At 42.2% G+C, this 15,483-nt stretch overlaps 1 protein-coding gene across 1 annotated transcript in view; it reads left to right on the plus strand.

The window, feature by feature from the left end:
- The first annotated feature begins 3,287 nt into the window (after positions 1-3,287).
- Positions 3,288-15,483, plus strand: part of LOC139416773 (heparan sulfate glucosamine 3-O-sulfotransferase 1-like) — a 30,096-nt gene continuing 17,900 nt past the window's right edge. The window contains exon 1 of the mRNA XM_071165838.1: positions 3,288-3,575. The gene's annotated coding sequence lies outside the window, so the exon portion shown is untranslated. The remainder of the gene's footprint in view (positions 3,576-15,483) is intronic.

Below are 15,483 nucleotides of genomic sequence, written 5' to 3' on the forward strand. Positions count from 1 at the left end.
CACACTTGGATAGGTGTGTGAAGACTTGGAGACAACAGTTAGTCCTCTCACTCAAATCCTTGTAATTTTTTTATCTTATGTTGCACCTACCCCACAATTTACAGGAATATAATTACATGTTACTGAATGTATCCAGATTATTTTCAGATTTCGTTATCAACAAATGCGGCGAAAAGTACAGTAAATGTAAAATGCACATAAAATCAACAGTGTAATGTTTGGATTCAGTCTTGTGTCAGGTGGACTGTTGTGTCCTCAACTTTGGTCGAATCATTTCCCCAATAATCTCCAAGCTGTTCCCTTTCAATTGCTATGATGCTTAAGCTAATGCTTTTCACATTTCCTCTGTAAGAAACATTTCAATTTAGCCCATTCCCACAAGTGTAAAGGGTTAAGACAATGAAGTCAAAATGCCTTGTTTTGAGTTGATTTGTAAAGCAACTGTGACAACTGCTGATGTAAAGGGACTTTATAAAAATGCATTTGATTGATCGATTGGTGTACCTTTTTTGTGTTACCCACAAAATTCTCATCACACTAACATTGGTAAGTGGGATGACTATTCCTATTCAATGCAGCTAATGCAATAGTATTAGCAGTTGCAAAGTTTCATCATAAAGTCACACGTTTATTCTATTCTACTGAGCCAATTACTTTATGTACATATTCTTGTTTTTAACTATGCTTATTGTTGTTGCATTGTCGACGAGAAACCTTCAAGTAAGCATTTCGTTGGATGATGTACACCAAGCATATCCCGTACGACTAATGAGACTTGAAACTATTGAGAATAGCCCTGCCCTAGCCTTGAACTAGTCCCACGTTTGTTGAGAGGAGGCTTACCCTATTTAACCCTTATTTAACAGTATTAACATTGGGATCCTCTCCAACAAACATGTGATGTAGATAATACTGGCTCAGGGTTAGGGCTATTCTTTATGATAAAACTGCAACTGCAAATACTATTTTATTAAGTGCCTGCATTGGATAGGAATGAGACATGCTACATCCGAATGTTAGCATGATAAGGATTTATTTTGGACAACACCTCCCACATGTGTTTAATCTCTAAAACATGAATGAATATTTAGCCAGGGCTCCAATTTAAGTTGAAGCACTCATTAAATCATTTTTTGGGGCTGATAAGAAATTTAAAGTAAACCTGCTTGCAATTTGTGCAAAAGAGGTAAAGAGCTAGTAAAGGAGTTTCAAGTTCCCCTGTAAGTATGGCGTGGAGATATGGAATGAATAAAACAGCTTTCCTTTTCACTTTCAACTGATAACCCTCAAATACGAGAGGGTCCCTCTCTTGTGATTTGGGATTTTCCATTTCTTTACAACCTGGGAGAAATTCAAACTAACTCAACTCTGGCTAACAGTATCAGCTCTGATGACCGAATGGGATCTGCTGTTCTATAAACACGAGGCACACTTCCCTCATTATTTGACAAGACATGGTGATGAGACTATACTATGAAAATGTTCTCCGTACATTTTTTTAAAATTAACCTCAAATTTGATTTCAGAGGCTTAAAGGCAGCTCACAAACTAAAAAAAAAAAACGACATTTAGAAAATAGGATTGAGCTCAAGGATTAAACAGCAACCAAGGGGGTCAGTGGTCAGGTTGTTGAAGTGTGTCTGCCGACTGTCAATGGAACCAGATGAGCTCACAGCCATCGCTATGAAACCTCGTCACCATTTACCCACTTGTTGACATTAACGGGTGTGTAACAATGTCACGTTTGTCATGGAGTCAGTAGAGTGATGCAGCCATGTCACAAACAAAATAACTGTTCAGGAAATCATAGTCGACCTAAAAGCCTAAACACATACCTGAAGAGGTTCTTTCAGCCGCTAGGGCATCTTTACCTTCTCATACAGTATTTCGATGGAACAGTATTAATATAAGTGTATGTATTCCTAAGACTATTCTGAAACTGCCTAACGTTTTTGCGAAATTCAAAATGTATCAGCTGGAGTCCAAGGACAGGCCAACGCTCCTGCTGTCGCCCTGCTCTGCTAGGGAAGGTGATTACAGTAGCACCACCACACGACAAAGACACGCACACAAAAACTCATGCGATCAGATAACACAATGATTAACACTCAGAGCTTACGTGAAGGAAATTAGACTGATTTCAAAGATAATTATTTTTCAATTATTATCTTTGAAATCAGTCTAATTTCCTTTGATGGTCACCTTGAAAAATGTCACCATGGGAGTGAGCAATACATATTTTTTTCACAGCTCGGGAAGCCACCTTTTAGCTGAATCCCCTGGACCCAGAGAGGTGTCTGTGCAAATCACCACTGCTCAAAAGAACATTTCACTTGATGTCTTTATCAAAGTCTGCACATAGCTTACTGCTCTCACTATTATCCAGTGGTTTCATCCAGTGGTTTCCCTTTGCAGTGTCAGAGCTCAGAGAGGTCTGTCTGGAGCTCCTGTCTTTAGCCTTACAAACATAATGCATTTTTAACAAATCAAATACTCATGTGGAGTATTTTCTCTCTCTCTCTCTCTCTCTCTCTCTCTCTCTCTCTCTCTCTCTCTCTCTCTCTCTCTCTCTCTCTCTTTGGCATAGGACTGCTGAAATATAGATGTGCCCCCTGTTTGCCCTCTATTTGTCTCAGAGGAGGCAGCAGGGCTAGCCAACTATTATGACACATGTTTTTTTTGTAGGTTCAAGTTACTATAGTGAACGGAGATGAAGGTGGCGTACACCTTCCGTGTCTATGGTGAATGTGCTGTCAATTGGAAGTCGCTGCACTGGAGGAAAGGCTTGTATAATAGCAGGCGATAGCCTCAAGGCTTGTTTGATCTCCTCTATTGAAAGAGTTTACAGATGTTTTCAAAGGAGACATGTTCACTATCAATTGAGAAGGGATTAATCATTTCCTAAACATCTCAGCACTTAATGTATTAATGTATGCTTGATGAGTCATTCAAAATTGTTCTCAGAATCACATTTTGTTTATCAGAGGTGCAATTTGATCAATGATGCTCCGGCATACTAACCTGCAGTGTATAACATAAATAACATGCATATTCACTTGAATTGGAAGTGCAAAACGTAGCTAAAATCTGTAGATGCCCATAATTAAGTAGCCTACAATAATATATGAGTTCACATTAAGCGCTCCTAATAGTAAACTAAATGATTCATTTATGATTTTTTATTTATTTAAATAGCACCTTTTGAATTAGTACCGCAGAAATTTACCTGGTCACCTGACACGACTCCTCCCACAGTGCTACGCAAGGCAGCGCTCTTCACAAATCTCACCACGTTCCGATGGAGTGGGGTTTGCATGTCTGTTTCGAGGGATTGAGTCAAAACAAGCTCTGAAAAAAACGGGGCTCAGTTTCCCTAATGTCCTCCTTCAAATTAATTAGTGATGAGAGTGGCTGATGCTCTGAGTGTATTTCAGTGAGGGATAAAGGACGACAGTTTTAGGCTCTTGTAGTCAGCTGCTGGTGTAAAAGTGCAATCCGTTGGTTCATCTGTGACTGAACTCAAGCCAGACCGATGACTCTCGGAGATTCCATCACTATCGCCGACCTCATGCAAGGTAACTAGATTTTGTCTCCTAGGTCTAGGGTAGTCTACTTTTTCGTGCCTTCCAGTCTAATATCCCTCTCTTCATTTGCGACAGGAATTGGGACGCAGGTTGAATGATCTGTGATTGCATTCTGAAATAGAATTCCTTCTTGCTTTTGGATAAGTCGTGAGTAGTTCCAGATCAATTTATTTCCGAGTTATTTGGGAAATATGTAGTCATATTCTTGTAATCTACCCTCATTCCTCGTTGGAAAATTTGGGATGACATTCGATCTATTACCTACAGTATATTCAAACCAGATAAATGTTGATCTTCTATCATAACCTGTTTACAAACCTAATATTCTATATTAACATATCCATTCTATATTAATATTAAAGTACTATCCTTCCCTACATTATTAATGCGCATGAACTATTTTTTAAATCTAGGCTATTGTATTTAAACGTATCTAGTCGTGCATATAGGATACAGTGTAACTTTAATAATTGGTAGTGGACATTGGCTTCCTAGATAAGATAAGGGTGGTTGTATTAAATACACGTTGACATAAACTGAGACCTTTAGATCATTTTCGCCTCAAAGAACAATGGAGTTAAACTTTTAACACCCCAAATTCGTTTTTACGTTGACGCTGCTATAACCACACTGATAATTGGGCATTAGGTGGTAAATGGCCATGTCTGTGTCAGCGATTGAGCATTCCAAATGATTGCGGTTTAATTGCATAAATCAGTCGTCGTTCCCGGGCAGCAGCAGCTCTCCACCCAAAAAGCCTATTATTGGGTTCTCAATTTAAGCATTGCTGAGGGCAGAGCCAATGTATAGCCTACAACAGTCCCAAAGCTCTGTCTGCACAATAATCATAGCTTGCAATACAGTTTAGAAAACCTTTGGAACTTTACTTTCATATCATTGAGAAATAATTTTCTAAAAACAAAAGGTTACCTGATGGCTTGGAAGAGAGAGGCGCCCAGCTGTTCTAATTAGCTATATAGCTCTGTTGTAACTGGAATATACTGTTGGCTGCAACTCTGTTATAACAGTGCACATTGAGTGTATATTTTCCATTTTGAGAATCTTTTTTTGGTGACAACGTTGTTACTGAGTTACAGTTAATATAAGAACATCAGTCAATTGAAATACATGTATTAGAACCAAATCTATGGATTTCACGTGCCTGGGAATACAAATATCCATCTGTTGGTCACAGATACCTTTAAAAATAAAAAAAATCTAGGGGCGTCGATCAGAACCAGTCAGTATCTGGCCTGACCACAATTTTCCTCATGCAGCGTGACACATCTGCTTCACATAGAATTGATCCAGCTGTTGATTGTGGCCTGTAGAATGTTGCTCCACTCCTCTTCAATGGCTGTGCGAAGTTGCTGGATATTGGCAGGAACTAGAAAACAGTGTCGATCAAGAGCATCCCAAACATGTTCAATGGATGACGTGTCTGGTGAGTATGCAGGCCATAGAAGAACTGGGACATTTTCAGCTTCCATCCTGGTGATCTGCCCAGTACAGTTGAAACCGGGTTTCATCTGTGAAGAACACACTTCTCCAGCGTGCCAGTGGCCATCGAAGGTGAGCATTTGCCAACTGAAGTCGGTTACGACACCGACCTGCATTCAGGTCAAGACCCTGTTGAGGACGACTAGCATGCAGATGAGCTTCCCTGAGAAGGTTTCTGACAGTTTGTGCAAAAATTCTTAGCTTGTGCAAACCCACAGTTTCATCAGCTGTCCGGTTTGCTGGTCTCTGACAATCCTGCAGGTGAAGAAGCCGGATGTGGAGGTCCTGGGCTAGTGTGGTTACATGTGGTCTACGGTTGTGAGCCCCGTTGGACGTAATGCCAAATAATCAAAAATTACATTGGAGGCGGCTTATGGTAGAGAAATTAACATTCAATTCTCTGGCAACAGCTCTGGTGGACATTCCTGCAGTCAGCATGCCAGTTGCACTCTCCCTCAACTTGAGACATCTTTGGCATTGTGTTGTGACAAAACTGCACATTTTAGAGTGGCCTTTTACTATCCCCAGCATAAGGTGCACCTGTGTAAACATGCTGTTTAATCCGCTTCTTAATATGCCACACCTGCCAGGTGGATGGATTATCTTGACAAAGGATAGAATGTTCAATAACAGGGATGTAAACAAATTTGTGCACAATATTTGAGAAATAGTTTTTTTGTACACGTAACATTTCTGGGATCTGTTATGTCAGCACATGAAACCAGCACTCTCACTCGTTGTGTTTTATATTTTTGTTGAATGTATGTATTTACACTACATGGCCAGAAGTATGTAGACACCTGCTCATCAAACATCTCATTCCAAAATCATGGGCTTTAATATTGAGTTTTTTTCGCCTTTGCTGCTACAACAGCCTCCACTCTTCTGGGAAGGCTTTCCACTAGATGTTTGAACATTGCTGTGGGGACTTGCTTCCATTCAGCCACGAGCATTCGTGAGGTCGGGCAATTAGGCCATGGCTCACTGTAGGCGTTCCAATTCATCCCAAAGGTGTTTGATGGGGTTGAGGTCAGGGCTATGTGCAGGCCAGTCAAGTTCTTCCACACCGATCTCGACAAACCAATTCTGTATGGATCTTGCTTTGTGCACAGGGGGCATTGTTCTGCTGATATAGGAAACTGTTTCCACAAAGTTGGAAGCACAGAATCGTCTAGCATGTCATTGTAAATGGAGAAGGCTGATACCTAGTCAGTTGTACAACTGAAATGTGTCTTCCGCATTTATCCCAACCCCTCTGAATCAGAGGTGTGGAGGGATGCCATAATCGACATCCACGTCTTCGGCGCCCGGGGAACAGTGGGAAGCACTCTGCCTTGCTCAGGCAGAACAACAGATTTCTACCTTGTCAGCTCGGGGATTTGATCCAGCAACCTTTCGGTTACTGGCCCAACGCTCTAACCACTGGGCTACCTGCCGTTAAGGGGCCTAGCCCAAACCATGAAAAACAGCCCCAGACCATTATTCCTCCTCCACCAAACTTCACAGTTGGCACTATACATTGAGGCAGGCAGCGTTCTCCTGGCATCCGCCAAACCCAGATTCATCTGTCCGACTGCCAGATGATGAGGCGTGATTGGTCACTCCAGAGAACAAGTTTCTTCTGCTCAAGAGTCCAATGGTGGCGAGCTTTACACCACTCCAGCCAACACTTGGCATTGTGCATGGTGATCTTAGGCTTGTGTGCGGCTGCTCGGCCATGGAAACCCATTTCGTAAAGCTCCCAACGAACAGTTCTTGTGCTGACGTTGCTTCCAGAGGCAATTTCAAACTCGGTAGTGAGTGTTGCAACTGAGGACAGACTATTTTTTTTACACGCTTCAGCCCTCTGCGGTCCTGTTCTGTGAGCTTGTGTGGCCTACCACTTCACGGCTGAGCCATTGTTGCTCCTATAAGTTTCCACTTCACTATAACAGCACTTACAGTTGGTCGGGGCACGATTTTTTTTTTTGTGCTCGATTTTATACACCTGTCAGCAACGGGTGTGGCTGAAATAGCGGAATCCACTAATTTGAAGTGTTAAAAAAACATGTTAAACAAATCTAAATATATTTTATGTTTGAGATTCTTCAAAGTAGCCACCCTTTGCCTTGATGACAGCTTTGCACACTTGGCATTCTCTCAACCAGCTTCATGAGGTAGTCACCTGGAATGCATTTCAATTAACAGGTGTGCCTTGTTAAAAGTCAACTTGTTAAATTTCTTTCCTTAATAATGCATTTGAGCCAATCAATTGTGTTGTGACAAAGTAACGGTGGTATACAGAAGATAGCTCTATTTGTTAAAAGACCAAATCCATATTATGGCAAGAACAGCTCAAATAAGCAAAGAAAAACGACAGTCCATCATTACTTTAAGACATGAAGGTCCTTTAATACGGAAAATTTCAAGTTTGAAATGCAGTTACAAAAACTATCAAGCGCTATGATGAAACTGGCTCTAATGAGGACCTCCACAGAAAAGGAAGAGCCAGAGTTACCTCTGCTGCAGAAGATAAGTTAGTTACCAGCCTCAGAAATTGCATCCCAAATAAATGCTTCAGAGTTCAAGTAACAGACACATCTCAACATCAGCTGTTCAGGGGGGACTGCATGAATCAGGCCTTCGTGGTCGTATTGCTGCAAAGAAACCACTACCAATAATAAGAAGACTTGCTTGGGCCAAGAAACACGAGCAATGGACATTAGACCGGTGGAGATCTGAGATTTTTTGTTCCAACCGCCATGTCTTTGTGAGACGCAGAGTAGGTGAACGGATGATCTCTGCATGTGTAGTTCCCACCGTGAATGTGTGATGGTGTTGGGGTGCTTTACTGGTGACACTGTCTGTGATTTATTTAGAATTCAAGGCACACTTAATCAGCATGGCTAGCACTGCATTCTGCAGCGATATGCCATCTCATCTGGTTTGGGCTTAGTCCCACTGTCATTTTGTTTTTCAACAGGACAATGACCCAACACACCTCCAGGCTGTGTAAGGGCTATTTGACCAAGAAGGAGAGTGATGCCTCAGATGACCTGGCCTCCACAATCACCCAACCTCAACCCAATTGAGATGGTTTGGGATGAGTTGGACCGCAGAGTGAAGGAAAAGCAGCCAACAAGTGCTCAGCGTAAATGGGAACTCCTTCAAGACTGTTGGAAAAGCTTTCCTCATGAAGCTGGTTGAGAGAATGCCAAGTATGTAAAGCTGTCATCAAGGCAAAGTGTGACTACTATGAAGAATCTACAATATATTTTGATTTGTTTAACACTTTTTTTTTTTTGGTTACAACATGATTCCATATGTGTTATTTTACAATTTTGACATCTTCACTATTATTCTGCATTGTAAAGAATAACTCTGGAAGGAGTAGGTGAGTCTGGACTTTAGACGGGTGCTGTATAGATAGTTTTATTTGTACGTGTTGTGCTTTAGCTGAGCTTATTCTTTAGAGGCAAATATATTTGTCCAGGCCTCAATAGTTCCTGGACGAGCACCACTCATTCTCGCTGTCGATAATTCTGTTACAACTTGTAAAATGATTCTGGCGTGTTATGAAAGTAGAGAGCTTTATGTTTCTGGAACCAAATCACAATTGAGAATTCATTCACATTTCAATGGAGTATTTGGGTGTTTTGGCTGCCAGAGCCAGTTTTACTCTGAACATAACATACAATGGCCATGGATGTTAAAGGTGCTAGGCTAGCCTACAATCCGTAACAGTACATCTCTTGCTGGGGCGTCCACAGCGTCCACAGTTCCTCTATTTTAACATAATATGTAAGTCTTTGATGAAACTGGAGTCGTACAAACTAGGTGTGGATTTCACGAGAACAATGGGCTGTGTGCTCAGAAGGGTGTGAGTGCACCTGTGCGGCCGTGTGCTGCGTTTACGGCGGTGGTGTGATCTTTCCATCAACTTTATTGCCCTGTGTGAGAGCTCCGTTCCTGCTGCCTATTTCAGTTCATGAATATTGGGACTTGGGGGACTTTATCATAATTTTTCTCTAGGTGGTTGGTCGAGGGGGCTTCAATGAGAGATTGCACCGCATCAGTTATTCTGCTGACATGCAAAACATTTAGTGACTGTAAACCAAAATATAGTTGGTGTTGAGTTTTCCTTTAAGATGAGCCAGGAGCTTCCTATATCACTTATGACAGGGCTAGACTTATTCATTATTGCCATGGGTTGTCTCATTCGCCTGTAATTAGAATAGTGTGGGTGGTGTAGACGAATGAATGCAGTTTGATTTTGGAAAGATAAAAAAAAATATATATATATATATTTTAAGTCTTCAGTGTGAGATTAAACGCATCTGGCATCCAGTCCTGTGTTCAGGGCTGTCCCTGTAATTCCACCATGCCTAATACATTTTAGATCGCTGCTTAGATTAGACTAAAGAACAGTTCTAGCTTGTGGCTGAAGCATAACCTACAAGGTATTGTAATGGAACCATTGCGAGCGGGTTGTTAGTAGCACACTGAGCTTGAGCAGGTCTGAGAAGACAAGGTTTCGCCTCATGGACAACCACTCAGGATGGAGGGTCGGGCTCAGCTCGTTATTTCCGTACTTCACTGATTACCATGAATGGTTCATTGTTTGTCTGCAGCAGAATCATTGTCACGTTTGTTTGTTGGCTTTTTTTTTTCTTCTATAGTAGCCAAGGACGGGGCATGCAGGGTTGAGCAGAGAGCAAAGGGAATTGGGGATGGGTTAGTACGGAGAATAGCTGGAGGGTGACTGATTCAGATGCTGAATTCCAAATGGACCCCTAGGCACTCTTGTTGCTTACACCTATCCAATTCTTTTAGATCTACAGGAGTGCCTAGGGGATGGGCTAGGGTCTATTTGGAATTCAGTTATTAAAAACAGGATGTTAGTGTGATCCGGCCTACCAACACATGATGTACATTCTAAATCCCACAGTGTCAGGAAGTCACATGAATACATGTTTGGCCAAATGCAGTCTACAGACTAATGCAGAAGCAAGCAATGGCAAAATAAGGCAGTGGAGTAGCTACTCCCACCAAATATCCAGCACTGCAGAGAAAGAGGGGGAGATTGTGAGTGAAAGCATCTCTGGTGTACTAAAATTAACCCCAGGGTTTCATTTGATGTATTCCATGTTACTGTATTACATTTCACTGGATCTAAATGATATTTTTCAAGTTTTCTTCAACACCAATGAAAGACAACACAAGATTGGTATTAATATTAAATGAGGCTGTGTTTGCTGAATTAAAATAATAACTGTACCAGTGGAAGGAATGGCACAGTTTTTTTTGTTGTAAACATGTAAATGTATTCCCCCAAAAATGTATGGGAGAAAATCTTTGGTATTATCCCTCAGGAAGTGGAGTATCTATCATGAAATCAAGTGTTTTCAACAGTAATGTGTGCCAGATTCAATCTCCAAACCCTAAAATCTGGAGTTAATATTCTCCAGTTAAACGCAGGCCTATCTTCCTGATTTGGCTATTTAGGGATATTTGAATGCTGGAGGGATATGAGGCTGGGGTGTGGCTTGTTCTGTTGCCATGGTGAGAGGGCAGGTATTGCATGTCAGGTTCTCTTTCAAATCTGAGCAGTCGTATATGTCCTCAACAATTGACTTCGATTGACGCTAATAATTATGTCGCTCATCGTAGAAGCATGGTGACTCATTCATTGTGCTTCTGGCCTGTGCTGAACGTGGCAGTAGCCTCATGTGGCCTGTGATTTCAACCTCTCATGGACCCAGTAACAACCTGTACTACTGGTGGGTCCTTGTTGATGACTAACACATCATTGTAGGACTATATTCAACAGGGAGTGTTCATCATAGGCTTACATTATGATGGCAATGTTATACAGTACAGTGGCCTATTTTCTGCCTGCCTGTAGAACCTTCATGTCCATCCCCTGTGTGCTTATTACTGATCAACACTTCATACCAGCCTTTGAGAAGAATCGGGCGATTAGCGACAACTTCATGCTCATTCCCGCTATCTTATAGGCTTCCAAATCCTACCTGTGCAATTGTTACTTTAAGTAGCACGGCAATTTAGTGTTGGGGCGGAACCCACAGTGCTAATTGTTTGCGTCTTCGGCGATCTAGTGCTGCGTAACCGTAGCATGTAGCCACTTCTCCTGCTGTGCTGTCCCTTTTTTGGGGGGGGGGGGGACGCGAGTTAGCTAGTGACTGTGGAGACTGTGAAGTTAGCAGTCAGGCCTTCTTTCCTCCTTCCAATAGGCGGCTCATAATAGACAAGTCACTGTAAGTTACAGTACAGGGGAATAACTAGGCTAATGCCCAGATTTACATATTTGTACAGCATTCCATTATTCATGAGAACGGCAGGGTTTTGCGCGGAGCGTATTGCTACTTAGTCTATGTCTCTCTGGCTGATCCCACTTTGCCTGATCCCACTCTGCCGGCTCGCCTGCCTTCGCACCAGTAACCAGGAAACCCCATATGAAAAAGCAGTATTGATACTGTCGCCGTCTTTCGTCTCTTGTTGCTCGGGAGCCGCCACGCTGTTGCCTCAAAAGCCCAGCGTCTGTGGTCTTGCCCGAGGAAAGCCTTGTTAAAGGCACATGGATTTTGATGAGGTTTTCCTAGATGCATTCTACGATCCATGCTACCAGACGATGGGCTTTGTTCTGCTCAATTTGCTGTCATTTTGGAATAATGGGATAAAGGGATAGAGGGAGTGGGTGAGGGCGCTTGTAGATGGGGAAGAGGCTCTGACATCTAATTCAGAATGTATTTTCTGGGTAATTTTTTTTCATCAGGGATTCTGAGCTCTGCAGACGCCATAATTTCCGTGTGTTATGAAGTAGATGTATCATTCCCCTTGTTGATGACTGGCAGCTAATTTATTCATTACCTTTTGTTCCCTTCCTATCTCCTCTGTCAGATGAGTAGGTACATGTCAAGCAGATCCCTCGTTATTGGGTATTGTGTCGCATACAGGCTTTTTTGTGTTGCAGCCTTGCTATGTCATTTCTGCCACATTAGGGGGGAGAGCGAGTTTTGAGAGTGGGGGGGGGGGGGGGGGGGGGGGGGGTGTTTGGATTTCAGCAGAGTTCAGGTCTTATGTGTCAATGTCATTTGTTCATGAAGTGTGTGTGTGTTACAGAGTAGACACCAGACATACTTTACCCTTGTGATGGATGCTGTAAGTTCGTTCATTTGTAAATACTTTTCTTCTTCTCGTGTATATAAAGTATGCCAATATTCTGACTCTTGGCCCTCAGAATATTTGTAAGAAATAATTTTTTGGAAGTTATTTTTTATTTAAATATGTTTAATTGACTGAGGCTCAGCACAGAGGCATTTCTCAAATGTATTTTAGGGTAAGGGCATTCGTTTGTCTGGGCGCCTTGACAAGGTGATTTAGGAGGGACCCCGTTTAGGGGCCACTTTATGCCCATATTATGCATGTGTGAGGTGTAGTCATAGCAACTGTTAGGTGAAGATCAAGCTGCTGTCACTCATTTCTTAAATGGAAATCGGAGGTAGCTTTGTTATTCAGCAGGGGCTTTTATCAAAAGTTTTAGGGGGTTTTGTTGGCACTTAATAAAATAATTTTAAAAGAACAACAAATTATAGCAAAAGGTCAATGTCAACTCTACTGGTTCTCACATGGCACCAGGAGTGGCATTTGACATTTTGTAATGAGCAAAAGATTTGAGTTGGACTGAAACTTGCTATTTATAAGCACTGAGGTTTATGTAGGTGAAAAGGTCAATCAACTTCAGGGCAAGCCACATGCATGCCGTGCTCTTATGAATGGCTTGTAGTTCAGTGTTTGTGGCCTGCCATTGAACTCCATATCGTGGTGTAGTATGGGTTAGTGACAGTGACAAGGTGCCATTGGGAATAGGGGCAGAAAGAAGCAGCACAATGATATCGCTGAAGCCAAATAGGGCTGTATAAAGGCCTCGGATATAAACATGTATGAGTAATTCAACTTGTATGGAGATGGTTTGAGTAGTAGGCTGGGTACCAGAGGGGTTAAAGGGTCATGGGCACACAAGGTGGTCAGGATGGGGCCCAAGGCAGTGGCATCTAAAGAGACACCTATTGATAGCGGTGAGGTGCACAGGTTATGAAAGGTATCCTGTGAAGTATCTCGGTGTGACTTTAAAATGGTCTACCCTTTGCCAGAGTGACAGTCTAAAAAAAATCTTGACTTGGTGCTTTCCGTGGACCTGAACGATTCAAGTCCGTTGCTTTGGGTCTGTATGGACAGCGGCGTCTTAGCCTTTGAGCTATGCCTTTTTCTCCCCACCACTTGTGCTATATTTGATAATTTCAGAAGTGTATACGGGATGTGGTCCAGTAAATTATATACGAGAGGGAGCCGATATACACAACGTAGCAGTGGTAGGCAGAAGGATGTGATCGAATGCAAAGCCAAATCCACGGGGGACAGTCATTGCCCGGCAAATTAAACCATTACCTCCCCAGTCTGAGTTAAATATGAAGAAATGACTCGTTTAATGTCCGATTTAGTCCTTAATACAGCCGCATAAGCAATGGCAGGCGTTCATTCCCCGATGTTAATTCTGCTCCCTGGTGAGATAAGGGCCGCAATATTGTCATGGGATGTATTGGACGTAGAGCTTTTATTAAAAGATGCCCAATGCGAGAGAGAAATGATTCTGTTGTGATTCATTGAGAGGACTCTCCGTTCTGGAGATTTGTCTTCATTATCCGCCGGAGCGCCATTTTTACAGATAACGCTGCTTCCTCATTGGCTCGCTGAGCCTCAATTTTCCCCGAACAATATTGCAGCTCTTTAGTGTGGCTCTTGCAAGAGACAAGTGGAGCTATTCTCAATGTGCACATAGGATTACAAAGGTTAATCATCAATTTAAAGCTAATCTTTGTTAAATACCAATAGAGCTTTGGCGCTTGCTTGTGATGCAGAATGGTTCATTTGGGGTTTATAGGAGATTCAAGGAAGGGGGTCGCATCATCCCTTTTCCCCAGTTCCCACTGGGCTATTACTGTCTTTCCTATTGTTTTAGACCTGTGATACTATATCTGAACTTGTTTGAACATCGGGCTGTTATATGGGGCATATGGCTACATGACGATTTACTCATACACTGTAGGTGTAAAAAAAAAATGGTTATGTGGAAATCAAAGCCAATTAATCCCTCATAACGTGTTTTTTTTTTTGTTGGTCATGTTGTCTTCTACAGGCGATAATCACGCTTTGAGCAGTCAAAGGGACAAACAGGAACTGGATGCGAGTCCCCTTGACTACTACATATTCACTGTGGAGTGGAGATAATTATGGAGTTTGGTAAATTATGCAATCGAGGCCACAATCGCTCTTCCTCAGTCTGGGAGAGTGAGTAATTAATTCAATTTTTTTTTTTTTTCACCAATGATTATTCAGATGACTGGGAATAGGAGCGGCAGTCATTATCTGAGTATTTTGGCACATGTCTGCTTGGCTAATTAAATGTTCAACTACTTCCTATTCAGAGGTCTGAAAAGGTAACATTTTTATGGAGTAGGAACAGAATGGCCTTGTGATGCTAACCTTTTAAAATTGCCGTTGAATATTGTCAAAGGTTAAGTATCATAGGATGTCAAGAGGGACGGCGTGGTGTGTGCACTGGCCAGAGGTAGAGGATGTTTTGTGCAAGGTGTTTTATATTCAGGATGTTGGAGTGTGCCTGTCTGGTCGAAGTATGGTGATGACCATTGTCTATGTAATCTAAGGCTTGGTAGATGTGTTTGTGTGCTCAAAATCGGAGGAATTGCGACGGGATTTGCGGTTGTCATTTCATCTGTTTCCCTCCGTATGGACCAATAAGGCACATTCATGTCAAGAGTAGCCTTGAACATGCGTTCTTTTTTAAATGTGTAATATTGGTAAGACTGTTCTGCTCCATGGGTAGTGTTAGACTTACGGGAAATCCGAGCAGAGTAAATGAATGACTTTGGCAGTAATTCAACCGATAATGTTAGACATGACTTGAAAATCAATGAACAGAACAAATCTATTCTAAATAGTCTAGACAACCCGTGGCATTCAAGCGTTGCAGAAAAGCTTACAATGCTTCTCTAAAAATGATTTTTTTCTACAGATATTGCTTTGAGGTTACAGGGCTCCTATCTCGCCATCGACGCCGGCAGACACAGCACAGCGCCAGACAAGGCCAACGAGAGATCCCGCAGATGCTGCCCTTTTCAATGGCTGTTTTCTTTATCCCCCCCCCCCCCCCTCCCATTATGCCTCTGATGTCGGGTCCACAAACTCCTCTAATTAAAGGATTCATCTTCAGTATGGGCTCTCTCGTCGAATGTACATCGCTGCAGAACGTGGGATGATAAAAGGCGTTATTGGGTGTGCAACCTCCACCGCCTCTTATCTCCCATAAACACTTCAGTTG

The sequence above is a fragment of the Oncorhynchus clarkii genome, chromosome 1 (assembly GCF_045791955.1).
Source record: "Oncorhynchus clarkii lewisi isolate Uvic-CL-2024 chromosome 1, UVic_Ocla_1.0, whole genome shotgun sequence".
Lineage (NCBI taxonomy): Eukaryota > Metazoa > Chordata > Actinopteri > Salmoniformes > Salmonidae > Oncorhynchus > Oncorhynchus clarkii.